Source organism: Seriola aureovittata, chromosome 8 (assembly GCF_021018895.1).
Source record: "Seriola aureovittata isolate HTS-2021-v1 ecotype China chromosome 8, ASM2101889v1, whole genome shotgun sequence".
Taxonomy (NCBI): Eukaryota; Metazoa; Chordata; class Actinopteri; order Carangiformes; family Carangidae; genus Seriola; species Seriola aureovittata.
Window position 1 is genome coordinate 12871815 of NC_079371.1, and position 14398 is coordinate 12886212.

The following is a 14398-nucleotide window of genomic DNA, read 5'->3' on the forward strand; positions in this document are numbered from 1 at the left end:
CCAGAGTAGAGGTGTTGTGCATTAATATGGTGCGAATAATGAAAATGCTGGCGGCTTTATTTTAAACACAGCAGCTAATAATTAAAAGTCAGATCTCACACTGTGGGCTACAGAGACAGCACACAGATTTTTATGCATAAGCGGTAAATAAACTGTATTATCTCTCAGGAAGCTGCAACCTTGGGTGCTGACAATATATTCACAGTGCTGTGAGCTTGAGTCCAGCTTCTTCACCCACTTGCTTCACCTCCAATTAGGGTTAGACAAATATGCAGGCTTAATGATGAGTGTTCACATTTTCTGACGGAAGCAGTGGCTTACCAAATATTCCCCGTCTTTCAATTAAAATTTGAACATTTTAATGGCAAACAGGAACTCACATTTAAAATGACTCACTGTTTTCCCCCAGCATGTTATTCTTGGAAGGACAGAAAAACCCTTCCGCAATGGCAATTACGCCATGGGACACTGAAAAGCCAGTGAAACTCTCACAGATGAAAGCTTTTAGGTGGGTTGGCAGCTCCTTAAGGCAGGGTGAGGCAGGTTTCATTGCAGGTTTTTACAGACTGACAACCCCGAAGCTGTGTGTAAAATCCTCCCACACCATGCTGGAATGATTTCTCTACTTAACCATCTGCGATAAAGAAATAATATTTATGAAAACATATTCACTAGATGCGGTAGGAGAGGAGCCTCCGTCACATCACGATGTGGCCAGGCCAGTGTCTGAATGAAACATAAACAGCTTTAATATTGGCTTTTTGTATCAGTCTAACACTGAAAGACAGCAGCAAATTTATCTGCAGCAAAAAAACAAAACAAACAAAAAAAAAAAAAAAAAAAAAACTACACACCCATCTGCCTGCAATATTATGTGCCAGGAGATGCTATGATATACCTTATTTCTCAGGAAAACACACATTTCCACACAGCCCAGCATGCATTAACACCGTCTCACGACAGTATGTGGATAAATAATCCCATTAAATATGATTGAGGGTTTTTCCGGCTCTCTCTCCATCTCTTTCCCCTTTCTCTCTCTCTCTGTGTCTCACTCTGAATGAGGTATGCACAGGAAGTACCAACAAATAGGCAATTTACGGACCGGACACACACACACACACACACACACACACACACACACACACACACACACACACACACACACACACATCCTCGTGCAGACACAGCAGTCCACCAAAAGTCACTCTTAGATAGGTCATAATAACTCTCGCGAGGTTGAACTTGCCACTTATGCCTTTGGAGCAGAATCCCAGGAGTCTTTTGTGTGTGTGTGTGTGTGTGTGTGTGTGTGTGTGTGTGTGTGTGTGTGTGTGTGTGTGTGTGTGTGTGTGTGTGTGTGTGTGTGTGTGTGTGTTGTGTGTGTGTGTGTGTGTGTGTGTGTGTGTGTGTGTGTGTGTGTGTGTGTGTGTGTGTGTGTGTGTGTGTGTGTGTGTGTGAGATGACAGACGAAACAAGTCATTTTAAATCCAATAAGATATGAAGTACGTGTGGCCTCCTGGTGGCAGACTAAGGCACGTTACTGAAGGTTCAAATCCAGCTGACAAGCTTTGTTACCTTTCACACACCAACACTCTCTCTCTCTCTCTCTCTCTCTATTATTTCATGTCTCTCTCATTTCATTATTATCTCAGAAAGAAAAAAAAGATTCTACTGGAGCTAAGCTTTTTTCAAAAATGGAGAATAAACGGTGCAATACGCTCTTGCTGAGTAAAGTGAGTGAACTAAAACCAACACAGCTACTGGCAGCCTGTCAGTCAGCTGTCACTCCCTTTTCACTTTGTTTACCTTTGTTCCTCATCATAAAGAGACAATGAGCTCGATCCAGAAAAGGCTAGAGGGTGATTATCAAGGCTTACTCAAGCACGGAGTCAGGCGCAATCCTTGCATACCTGAGAGATGTATTGGAATTCAATACATCAGGTCAAACACATTCCTGCCAGTCGCCCTCACAAAGAAGCACCACCTTTTCATGCTTTGAGTGAGAGTGTAGCACTCTCTGAGCGTGGCTCGCTAACTGGCTTGTGTATTCAATCATTTTGTTCTTTGATTAGCTCAGATAGTGTGGCAGTGTTTGCTTTTCACTCTTTGTTGCCATGGTAGTTGGTGGTAATTTGGCATTTGGTTCTACTTAGTCACTTGTGTTGGTCCAAATGTAGAGATTTTGGTTCTTGTGTAGGTTGTAGCTCTGACAAACAGTATTAGCGTTATTATGCTTAATTGCTGTGATATTTGGTCTAAATCAGGCGTGGGTATAAAAAATTGACTTTTTCTTGCCATAGTGGTTTAATGGTTTTGAGGACGTTTAAACATGTGCTCACCAAGAGATGCAGACAACTACAGAAATACAACTGATCCCAGAAAAGCCCCACGATATCTAGTTAACCTAAATACGTTGCGACACAGAGCAACAAACATGTCAGGCTGAAATTGGGTACTATCTTTTATATAAGCTTCTCAACAGACACAGAAAGGTTACATTTGAACACCCGCTGTTTGTCATAAGCAGTGGGCTAAGTCAGAGTCACAGTTGGTGCAAGTCCCGAAATCTAAAAATTGAGCTTTTCTTTCTTTAAAGAAAAAAAACAAACAAGTTCCAAAGTGAATTTTATGCACCACATGAAATTGCAACACTTATTTTTGCTGCAGGCGACGCGCTCAGACTGCTGTGATGTGAATTGTGGTGCAACTGATACGAAATTGGAAAATGTAACAATCTGAAGCTTGTGGGACAGTGATGCCACAACCAATGTTCTGCATGTCGGGCAAATATGAGAGAATCCGACTGTTGCACAGCAAAAAAAAGGTTGGGCAGTGGTTTCTGATTCTGCATATCATATACATTTCATTAACAAATCCTGGTTTCTTATTGTTGGGGAAAACAGGAACTCTTTCATTTCTTTATCTTTTTTCATATTCTGAGTAGTTAGAATGCAAATAAACTGAAAAAAACTTCAGAAATAAGATGATGAATGGTTCTTTATTCCCCAAATAATCAGTAACCCCAGGCAATAGGTGCTTGATTTATTCACTAATACTTTCATATCTGTCCCTGTCCATTAGCTTTCTCAGCCTTTGATCCACGAAGGATCAAAAAGAAATCACTCTTTGCCTCAAATGAACTCCTCACCAGATGATCACATCTTTGCTTTCCTTTATTTTCTATTCAAACTTTTTCTTTTTACTTCTATTTTTGGCAAAGTCTCCACTCTCCAACAACTGCTATTTGTCAGAAATCTCTTCTGTCAATGGTGATGTTTGATCATTTGTAATTATATTTAATTAACCTGCAGTATAAAAGATTAATGACTAGTGACAACGGCTGATTTGTGTTTTTCTTGGCTGTGAAGCTTTAGTGACAGCTGAATCTGTTATCTTTCTAAAGGTGTTTAACAGTGAAAACTGTTTATTCCCTCCAGTGGTGAAGTAGTTTGTTGGTTAATAAATTAGTTGATTGACAGCAAATTACGAGCAGTAATCCTGATTATCAGTTAATTTCTGCAGTCATGCCTCAAACTCAAACGTGATGATTTTTTGCTTGTTTTTTGTGATATATTATAGATAACAGAATGTTTTGGGATTTTGAACTCTTAGTTGAACAAGAAGCAATTTGAAGACGTCACCTTGAGCTCTGGGAAACTATTATTGTCTAAAATGTAGACAAGATGATTGATTGATTGATTGATTGATTGATTGATTGATTGATTGATTGATTGATTGATTGAGTGAGTGAGTGATTGAGTGAGTGATTGAGTGAGTGATTGATTGGGAAAATTATTCAATTTTATTTTAATCCTTTATTTTTTCACATTAATGTGATGGTGGATTAAGACTTTTCAGGTTGATAACCAAACGTCCCTCTTGTTTTTTAGCATACCTTTATATTAAAGTTATATAGTGTATGAAGTGTGTAAAACATATGCTTATATAACTATAACTAACACTTGGATTACTCGTATCAGTCATTATTTGCAAAACAGCATGTCTGAAAACCCTCATTACAGAAGACATGGCTTATTGAACAGCTTCTCTTCAGTGTCTTCCATATGTTGCTTAACCTCCTAGGACCTGGCGTCCACATATGTGGACCTCACATTTTGGGTTCTCTAGACCACAATACTAACTTTTCTCAACAAGGGCCTGGTGACCACATATGAGGATATTATACTGCCACTCAGTAATCGAAATTTAAAACTAATGTCCTCATATGTGGACATCATTTTTCTCAGGTCCCAATCAGCCTATATAGCAAAGAATAGAGCTCGGGTCTTAGGAGGTTAAATACAACATCACTTTAATATTTTTTTTTTTCTTAAAAACAATAAAGGGTCTATTTGTGTATTCCTGTCTGTACCACAGTCTCTTTTTGTATAAGTGAGAATAATCCCATCAATTTTAATTGAACAGAGCAAAGCTAATTTCTTGTTTTTACAGTTATTCAGCTCATTTTAACCGCCACTATTAAATCAAAAGTGCCACTATTTCTGTGACTTAAGTCCAGGTAAGGGAACTCTGAAGTCGTCTCTGCAGCTCAAACAAAAGCTCATCTCTGAACTTCTTTCTGTGTGACCGTACTCTCAGAGCATCACTCACACTATTCCTCTGCTTCAATAATGGACTGACACACACACACACACACACACACACACACACAAAGCCATAATGCAATATAACAGCATAATGCAAGGCCATTGTGTTTGTCATTGTGTGTGTGTGTGTGTGTGTGTGTGTGTGTGTGTGTGTCTGTGTCTGTGTCTGTGTGTCTGTGTGTGTGTGTGTGTGTAGGTATGTTCATGCCTGTGTATGAGAAAGCCTCTCATATAGTTAAAACCTTTCCTTGTCTAATGCATCTTTCTTATCTGAAATCTAGCGTGGGATATATTTATCTCAGTTTTCTGGGGATCGTATTTATTATGTCCTTTCGGGACAGTCTCAGCCAAAACATGGCATAACCTCAATTATATAAAAGCAGTTTGTTTCAGTGCCATACTACCTCCTACAATGGATTGCGTAAGACATCAACTAAGACAGTAACTAGGCCTACGTAGAATCCATTTTACATTGAATCCATTTTGTAATGTCTGAACACTACAAATCTGTTGCTCCTTTTATTTGAGCTCTACAGATTGTTCCCTTTTTCAAACCAGGAGGAAAGCAAAAGGGAAAAGTGGATTTCGCTCTCAAACTTGACACATATATTTGTCTTTTGTGTAAAGTTTAGTCATGTGTTGTAAAGTCACCTTATAAAACTTTGTTGTATGTTCAGCAGAATTTTCCCTGTTAGTTCTGAGGTCTTGAGCTGCCTGTATTAGTCCAATTACACCTGGTTAACATACAACATGTAACATACTATATGTATCTGGATGTCTTATCTGGATAAGGTAAATGCATCTTAAGCACTCGTTCGGAGGTGTATGTCTGGCTAATGTAATTCACTCTCTTTTAGCTCTGTTTCTGGTCTCTACAAACTCCAGAGGGAAATATCTGAATCTTTAGCAACTAAATGTTCCACTTCACCAGCTAGTCTGTGTCTGTCTGCCATTTGGTGCTGAGCAGGTTGTGTACATTCGGGGGTTTTTGTAGCTTTTTGGTGAAAACAGCTGACAACAATGCTGTGAGCGATGAGAGTGAACCAGAACAGTAAAGTTGTTGTATGGACAGCTAAACAATGAGCCGCAACTCGCTATGAAGCTCCATAAAGCCGAGGAGAGCTGCAGATTCATGTTATAATTATTTGTAGGTTAATCACTGAAAGCAACCCCTTTCACATTGTCATGTATACATTGTAATTAATAAGTATAAGTATAGATTATAGCTGCTTTAAGTACAAAATAAACACTCAGCCTTTTCCTTTTAGCTCAAGCAAGCCTGGAAATAGCTACAAGTACTAGCAGTATCTAGCACGTCTTCACTCACAATACAGCAACTTAGAAATGAATGACCTCCATCCATGGTGTTGCTTTCCTTTACTTGATTGTACCTGGTTGTGCTATGTTTGTTGACAAGTTCACAGGCCCTATCTAACTAATTTACATGTTAAGAACCAATCACAATATGGGCAGAAATTAGATAATGAGCACACTTATTAATACAAGCAGTGAATGCAAAGGCATGTGGATCTGATGTCATTATCTAGATGTACATCGCATGGTAATAACAGGTGTTAATGGGGCCTATGTCATTTAGTGAGCCGTCTGCTCTGTATTTGCAGATAGGATTGTTTCTTCCACACATTTTCAATTCTTTTTTTCAGTTGATATAGTGCAGAGAAACAGATCTAAGACATGAGAAAGGTTCAAACCCATGGCATATTAGAAACACATGATACGTGCCTCAGCCTGCAGACCCACCATTTACATTATGATTTTCTATCAGTTGTATAAAGGATAGAGCTGCATTTACTAATCAGTTTTTCTCCCAGTGGCATGACAGAAACTGTGAATCTGAAAGCTATGATTAGTCTACGCTGACACGGAGAGAACAAGTTCAGATCGGAGATGTTGACTGACTATAGATTCAGCCGTTGTCAGTTTTGAGTGTTTACATTTAAATGAGCTTTGTGTTCCACTAGTGTTTGTTAGGGATGTGAAAATGTGCCGTAATCCTCAGTAAATCATCCTGGGTGCTGTCTCAGTCTGAGTATCTGTAAATCTGTTCAGGACACTGTTATGAAATCATTGTTTCGGGGGCGGGTTGAATTCCAAATCTGGCTACAAGTGCAGTGTTTCCCACACACAGGCTTTAATAGGGTGGGGTGCCTGGAAACGTTAATGCGCAGGTATATTTGGAGACCCATGCTGTATATATATAGCAGGCACTCCCCTCCCACTTCTCTTTATTTGCTTTGTTCTACTTGTATGAGGAGGGAATATATATTTTAAGCCACAGGGTCTTTTATTTCACTTCTGTATTTTGTTTATATATATTAATGAGAGCTGTATTTTTCGATCTGATGATAAAGATGACAAGACAATTACTTCTGTCACAAATCAATAAAACACAACCTGATCAGGTTGAATGAATCTAGCTGGTCGCTGGACTTAGCTATGTCCATTCCCGACAAAGTAAAAGCTTTTGTTTTTGATAAAACGACATGAACACACAAGCCAGTTGAGGGTAGCGTGGACGTCATCCATTTGCTACAATCGAGTTTGGATGATTTGGATGGGTAACAATTCCAATATTGAATCATTAATAAAAGGAAATATTAACGGCATGCCAAAGTCGACAAGCATTGATATGCTTAGTAACAGTCCAGTCCTGGTTTCATACTGCTCAATTATTTACATTTTGCACTGAAATATTAATACTGAATGTCATGACTGTAGGCATGAAAATAAAGCCGTGGACAGTCTTGTTATGTAAATCTATCGCTAATTGTAATAGAATCGACAGCATGAGCTTATACAGATAATGAAGGTAGGTTTTGTGAAATGTTGCATGAATGGAATCAGAAATCATTCAGGTAGTAGTAGTCAGACGCCTCAGGACAGCAGGGATACTGCTCAGACACATGAAGCACAGAGAGTCATCTCTTCCTCATGACACCTGCTCTTACTGACCCAGGCTTGTGAACACTGCTCACCACTGAACAAACTAAACAAACTGCTGCCAGGGAAAACTGCCCTCACCACTGAAGAAAACTGGGGGTAGTTTTAACTCCAGGGGTCACACTAGAAGCAAACCAAAAGAAAATTATAACATGACTCTGCACCTCCCCTCAGCTGTGTGAAGCGTTGTACGGCCCACAACTTTAGTATTTTATGATAAACATACGGACAGATGGTATCAACTCTACAAAGTTATAATATGTCAATGTTATGTTTCCAGCTTGATATACTGCCCCTGAGTGGCCAAAGAAAATCTGTTAGTGCAGGTTTAAGAATCAACAGGATGTCAGCACATCACAAAATCAGGATTGTTTTGCATGTGATGTTGAATTAAGTGTTTTTTCTAATAAATCTCATCAGCTTCATCCATCCATGCCCCCTTTCACTGTCAGTGCAGATTCAGTACTGAGTCCCTGTATCATAAAGTCCACACAGAGAATTAGTCTATACTGTCAACTGTAGCTATTGCTTTGGAAGATTATACTCTCATGGGGAAGATCTAATACCTTATTCGTCATTTTGGATTATATTTTATTGGCCTTATACTGGCATCAGCACCCTGATTGCACAGCTAAGTGAACAATCGTAATACAAAAAGACTCAAAGCTTTAACGCTTTAAATCTGTCAGAAATAATTCTTCGAGTTCAGTTAAGGACCACACACCTACAAAAGTGTTACCAGCCAACACATGCTGTGGCGAACACGTCGGCGCTTACTTGTCTTTTAACACGTATGCTGTTCAATACTTAAGAGGTGACCTGTCAACTGAGTTTCACACAGGTGCCGAGCATTTTAAACAGACAAGTAAAGCGTAAGCACGGGCCCTTGTTAGGATGAATGATTCCTGTAACAGATTTCAGGAAATTAAAATATCACCATTCAGATGCAGTGACCACACTGATGTCTCCTTGAATGGGAAGACCTCTGTTCCGTGATTTGATTTTTTAATTTTGTTTGGCAATTTAACGATCTGTAAGGCGCCTGTTGTGTTTTTTTTTTTTGTTTTTTTGTTCAAACCCTCCTTGGCTTATTGTGTTTCAAATGGAGAGTTATATAAGCAGCGCTCCTCTCCTGCTGTCGGATGGGTGAATAAGAGGAGATCAAAAGGGAGGCGATAGAGAAAGAGTGTCTGCTGCCTTCTCCTCTTCTTTATTCTTGCCACATTCTGCCAATGTGCGGTTCCCTCTAACTGCATGACTTGCCCTGGATTCGCGCTTTCTCTCTGCCTCTCTAGGACATTACACTTTAATCTCATGTTCTGTGCTGCTCTCTCTCTCTTTTTCTCTCCTGCCCCCCTTTTGGTCTCTTTGCCGCTCACTCTCTTCCCTTGTTCACTGTCCATCACTCCATCCATCCATCCCTGCCTTTCTTCTTTAATCCCATGTTCTGTAGAGCTTTGACCCGAGGATCTCATTCTAATCTACAGTCTCAATATGGCAGTATGACTGCTAATCCTATGCTTGTATGTACATATGTGTGTGTGTGTGTGTGTGTGTGTGTGTGTGTGTGTAGATGTGTGTGTGTGTGTGTGTAGATATGTATGTGTTTACATCCAGTGAGAGATGTTAGGCAGTTTTGCAGAAATGAGTAGGATGACGCAACATTTTGTTTGTTTTTAGTAGCTGGTGTCCTGCACGGAGCACCAAAGCACATATTCCCGTGTGTGTATGTGTGTGTGTATGTGTGTGTGTGTGTTGGGGGGGGGGGGCAGACATTGTCATGTAAGAATGGCATGTCCATTGGGAGACAGTCTTGGCATTTCTGATGAGTGCAAACACACACACAGACAAGAACAGAAAGACCACACGCAATTACACACTTATGTCAAACACACTACTGCTCACATGAGGGATACAGGGAGGGAGGAGGAAAGAGCGATGGGAGAGATGAGAGAAAACATGCAAGTGGGAATTCTATCTCTTTACAAAGTATAATCTCTCACTTTAATCTCCCTCTGCCTGTAACTCTCTGAAGCCCTGCTGTTTAAATCTCAGACTTTTTTTTTGTTCCATTTTCCTGTGTAAAAGCCTGGCCCAGCAGCTAGCTGCACAAATGAACACACATCCATATAAACACACACACACACACACACACACACACACACACACACACACACACACACACACACACACACACATTTTTCAACAAGAGTAAAAGCCTGTTAGCATTAACATGCCTATGTGACAGAGTAAAAGCTTGACAGTCTCTCAGCCAAAACCTGGAGGTAGTCTCTTCCCTACGAATGCACAGTCATCAACCCGAAACAGATCGTACCTTTGTTATCCATTTTCTGCCTCTCTCCTGCTCGCTTCTCTTCAAGCCACCCTTGTCAAATCGTCCTCTCAAGTTAATAGACATTTGTGCGGGTCCGTTAAGTCCCGGTCAGCAGCCTCTACAGCGGGGCAAACGCGCCGCGGAGGGACGGGGAGGATGTACGGTCTGCCCGCACCGAAGCTCCGCGATGTGCACTAGTTATCTCCCACCCTGTTGTTTCACTCTGGGGCTCTACTGTGGGTTAATGTGTTTGGAGCGAGCGTGTGTGTGTGTGTGTGTGTGCGTGCGCGCACGCGTGTGTGTGTGTGTGTGTGAATGAGAAAGAGAGAGAGAGCGAGAGAGAGAGAGAGAGAGAGAGAGACACTAACCTCGGATAAAGTCCCGTTTTTTTCTCTCCCACGTCTTTTTGCTCCCGGTTCTCGCTGTCAGTCAGTTCCCGTCAGCCAACATCTAACCTGCGTCAACTTCAACTCCAAAACGGCTTGTCATAACGATAATGCTACACTCTCCTTTTTTTCTCCCCTCAAAAGGCTCCGTTTCTCTCCCCTGGGCGCAAAACAGCGGCAATAGGTGCGACTAATCTCTATTTCCACCTCGGGTTATCCCCAAAGTCTTCAGGGCGCCCCAGTCTGTTATAAATAAACCAACTGTGTTTAGTAACGACTTGACAGGTGTCGCCTCCAGCGCGCGCTCTGTTCTCCTCTTCCTCCTCTTCTTCTCCTTCGTCTTGTGCCGAGGCTGCGCGCGGGGTTGTTTTCTCTGTCTTTCTCTCTCTCTATGTGCGTGCGTGTGTGTGTGTGCGTGTGTGTGGTGGGGGTACTCTATACAGCGGTTCTCTGAGCTCCGTTACAGGGGTTCAGCAGGTCACCACGGTCCAGCAATTACCGACAACTCACCGAGAATTAGACTGACAGGTACACACACACACACACACACACACACACACACACACACATACACCCACCTACCCACACACCCACCCACACACAAAGCGCCATAGACTGTAGCTGGTGGAGCTCCGGGCCGCCCACATGCTGCAACCCCGCAGCCCGTTTTGAGGCCCTTTTAGATGGAGGATGAGTGGATTTCAGTCCTTAGTGGAAGGAAGGATAAAGGTTTCTCACACTTGGCAGTGATGTAGAGAAGAAGCTGGGATCCATATGTCAGAGTCAGTTTTGAGTTTCACAGGCCAATAGAACACAAATAATGTCACTGACATCACACTGTATCGAGAAGTCTGGGACTTAAATGACAAGGTTACTCGACTTCTTTAGGACTGAGAGTCTGCTCTCAGCTAATGACTGGGAGACAACACTAGTTAAATTGATATTGACATGTCTTAATTCAGACTTTGTGACCAATGATTTTTATTTACCTAGGAGGCATACCTCACAATTAATTTGCATTTATTACCTTTGGGCTGTTCTCTCACAAAACGGTTACCACAGTTAAACCCTTTGGCAGCTGCATACACAGTTCTTCAATAGAAGAACCTGGAAATAACAGACCTGCGAAATGCTGGCACATCCCTACCCTGTCCAAACACACACACACACCAAATTTATGTGTGCAGCTCATCAGCACACAGAGCATCTGTAGAGGACCCCTGTGGGCCACTTGGGGCCCAGGGTCCGGGTGCAGCTGCACCACCAGCACCCTCTGGCGCTCTTCCAGAGATAACTTCCCAGGATTTAGTCGGATTCAGTTCCAGCGACTACCGCAGCCAAACTCACAAGTAGTTAGAATGAGACAATTATTACTGTTGACAACAGAAACAAGAGCCTGGCCAATACTGAATTTAAGATACCAGTACTGATATCAGTAGGCCTATTTCATAATTACAAAAAAATGAATAATGGGCAGTATTCATTTTTTACTTGAACAAATAACATAAACGTTTTACATAAAAATCCCCTGAAGTTGTTTGACTTGTGCCCAAGGTATGTACTGAGCGGGAAATTATACAGTTGCAAAATAAACTTGTCAGTGTGCTCTGGTGGAGAAACACTGTTTCTGAAGGGCTTCAAACATCCAGTACCGTTGGCATGTCTGTAGCCTACTATCATTACCTGTTACTGATGAGTTGATAAGTTGACAGTGATATGATGCACTGAGGTAATATAGTCTGATTTATAATATGGATTCTACTTCTCGAATAACACTGTGCTGTGTGTAAATGTGCAATGAGGATGGACACTTTCAATTCTGTCCGACATTCCTGCCATAAATACGACCTATCATAGTGAGTTTTTGTTAGGACTATATCAGGGAAGTGCTCATCCATCTCTACGGTGATACATGCCTTTGAGGTCATTGATTGTAGTGCTGTTGTTTTGCATATCGTATTATACAAAGAGAGATAGTGTTTCAAATGATCTGTTGTTAAATTGAAAGAGGATCATTTTACAATCAGTTTAATGTTTTTTTTTTCCATTTTGTTTTACAGTTTCTTTAATGAAAAATAGCAACCATATTCCTGCAGGAACTATTAGTGCATCTGCAGTAAATTACTGTAATTTATGGTCTGGTTATTCCTCATGGTATCAGTTTAATAGCCCAGTGCAGTTATTATTGTCTAAAGTAAAACTAGGTTAAAGCATGTTAGCTGCACAATCCCTTTAATTTCCTTGAAAAAACATTGATAGAAACACTAACTGAAAAGAAAATAGTCTAATGATACAGATGAGTGTTTGAAAAAACAGGTGTATGGGCAGAACTTAAGATACAATGTGAAGGTTACAACTAATCAAATATCAATGTGATGTTGATGAGACTTCTCATGATTTGATTCTGTACTTATGTCCTTCTTAGCTCTTTAGATAACAATGTTTAATTAGAATTAAATTTAATGAAAAGAATGTTTCATGTTTATTTAACCAACAATGTTGGTTAAATAAGTAAATATTTCATATTTCAGTCCCTCTATATTAAACTGTAGATCTTTTGCATTTACGACTATAAGTTTGTAAGTAAAATCCTGTGGTTGCATTGCACCTCACCTGTCCAGACACGACCTGGGTGTTCACCTCTAATTGCTAAACTACTTAAACCATAGATGGCAGTATAAAGTCTTTATCTCCAAGCTCCAAGCCTATGCAACCTGCCTCTGTGACATATTTAGATGTTGGTCATATTTGCAGCATCTTGTATGTCTGTGCTACTGAAAGCAGCAACAAAGTCTCTTTCTCTGAACGTTACTGAAGATGGAAAAAAAAAGCTTTTTATTTTGTTAAAGGTTTAGTAGGAGATCTAACCTGTTGAACATCTGGATGATGTGTGGTCAGCTCAGCGTATTTGTTACATCACCACAGCAGTGATGCAGCTTTAAAGCGACTTAAAGTTCTTTTGTCCCTTTATGCTTTTAAATAGTAAATGAGCAAACTAAACTGTAAGACTGTCAGGCTGATATCACCTGCCATTGTGTTACATTGTGAAACTTATTGTAGTGTTGTATTAGGATTTACTGAATTTATACAGAATCGGAAACAATTAAATAAAACCATTATGGAGCATCTTTTTAAAAATAAAAATCTCACCGCACTCTCTTTCTATTCATCGATGGAATCACTCTTTAATAGAGATTTTATCCGTGGAGCTCTCTGTTGCTAGGATGAAAAGGGCAGGCTAGGTCAGGCTCAAGGCTAGGAAGCCACTAGACTCAGCTAGAACCATGATAGGACTATTTATTCTTATTTTATTGCTTTATTTAGCAACAGGCTTTTTTGAAATATCCTCATGTTCTATGTAATTTAGAAAAAGACCCACGGTGATGGTGTAGGTTAGGGGTTAAAGAGTAAGTGCAGGTGTATGCTTTATGTTACGTCTCTCTCTTTGGCATTTGTCATTGTACCTTCTATCTTATGTTATATATATTATGTTACTGACAGAGGTTAAATGTTGATGTACACTTGTAATCCTTGTGGGGAAAAAACACAGCCAGCCCTTTGTTTACAGGTGGAGGTTCAGGGCTTTATGAATGACATGCATGCAAAAAAAAGCACTAATAACACCACAGAGCCGCAGAAGGACAGTGCTGTATCTTTGAGAATTGCTGTACAAAAAATTGGCTGCTCTCATTGAGTGAGCATCTTCTTTGTGTCTGTAGGATTATTGAGACACACTGGCTAATAGACAGAGGAACAATAAACAGAGGAATTACCAAAACAAAGATGCAATAATTCACTAGAGAGTCCTATGTAGAATAACAAGCTGTGAAAATATTAAAAATAATGATGAATGCCAATCACAAATCTTCAAAGACCGAATTTATGCTTTTGAGTTATTTGCATGGTCTCACCAATGGCTAAAAACACAAAAATAAATTGGTCACCTAATCAATACTGGTATCAGCTATTATTTTCTTGATTCATTGATTGATTGATTGGTCAAATATAAAAATGCAATCTTCACAGAAAAGAAAAAAAACATCTTCTTTGCTGCCAATCAGTTGTCCAAGGCTGGGCGTTTAAAATAATAATTGAGGTTAATTTTA

At 40.2% G+C, this 14398-nt stretch overlaps 2 protein-coding genes across 5 annotated transcripts in view; one reads left to right on the forward strand and one right to left on the reverse strand.

Annotated features, from left to right (window-relative positions):
• Window positions 1-14398, forward strand: part of macrod1 (mono-ADP ribosylhydrolase 1) — a 110236-nt gene that overhangs the window by 42562 nt on the left and 53276 nt on the right. The gene's annotated exons all lie outside the window — the stretch shown is intronic.
• Window positions 1-14398, reverse strand: part of flrt1b (fibronectin leucine rich transmembrane protein 1b) — a 35018-nt gene that overhangs the window by 18665 nt on the left and 1955 nt on the right. The window contains exon 1 of one of the 3 annotated variants that reach the window (XM_056382507.1): window positions 10275-10814. The exons of 1 other annotated variant lie outside the window; for it this stretch is intronic. The gene's annotated coding sequence lies outside the window, so the exon portion shown is untranslated. Of the gene's footprint in view, window positions 1-9906; window positions 10246-10274; window positions 10815-14398 lie in introns of those variants that run through there. One more of the 3 variants, XM_056382506.1, reaches the window with a different exon arrangement.